This window comes from Gekko japonicus, unplaced genomic scaffold (assembly GCF_001447785.1).
Source record: "Gekko japonicus isolate JY-2015 unplaced genomic scaffold, Gekko_japonicus_V1.1 scaffold2173, whole genome shotgun sequence".
In the NCBI taxonomy this organism is placed as follows: Eukaryota; Metazoa; Chordata; class Lepidosauria; order Squamata; family Gekkonidae; genus Gekko; species Gekko japonicus.
In genome coordinates, this window is record NW_015172070.1 from 283,857 (window position 1) to 284,802 (window position 946).

The window sequence follows — 946 nt, forward strand, 5'->3', positions numbered from 1 at the left end:
AAACAAAGATTAAATCCACATAAACACCTATACATTGTGTCCTGTTTTAGCTGTCTTTTTTTGGGGGGGATCATACTTTCTGCAATGTGTCACACTTTCTCCTTTCAGCATCCTTGTTCTCAGATTCTTATCCATTCATTTGTTATCTTGCCCATCATCCAAGGAGCTCAGGCTGCCATTTAGGGTCCACTCCTCCTTATCGTTCTTCCCCACAACAGCCCCATGAGGTAGCAGGTTGTAGTCTTCTGGTGGGGCCTGGGGTCCTCTCAGAGATTGGTTTCCCTGGAGAAAATGGCTGCTTTGGAGGGTGGACCTATGGCTTCACATCCCTGCTGAGCTCCCGCCACTCCCCCATGCGCCCTCCTCGGGCTCCACCCCTAAATCCCCAGGAATTTCCCACCCAAGAGTTGGCAATTCTAGAGGTAAGACCAGGGGTCGTTTCGTAGAAAAAGAGCTAGGGGAACTCATTAGCATAACTCATTAGCATATGCCACACCCCCTGACATCACCGGAAGTGTGTCATAAGGCCGCACACCCTGCCCCCAACGGTCCCGGCCACCACCGCCGGCCTTGCAGCTCCACTGCCGAGCCCCATGAGGGGCCCGGCGGTGGACCTGCAAGGCCGGCGAGAGTGCAAGGAAGCCCTGCGAAGGCCCTCCCTGGCCCCAGGCAGGCAGGGGTGGGGAGAGGCAGGGAGGAAGCAACTTACCCTCCCTCTTCTCCTGCCTCCTCCTGGCTGAATGAGGGCCGGAAGCGGGGCGGCCGGAAGCAGGGGGCGGGGTTTTGTCATGTGCCCCCCCTGCACCTCACCCGGGGGAACTGCGATCCCCCGCGATCCCCGCCCCCGAAATGACCTCTGGGTAAGACGACAGACTGTGTCCAGCCCAAGAGAGGGGATAGGAACACAGGTTGGCCCAGTCTGAGTCTGGTACTCTAACCTCACATC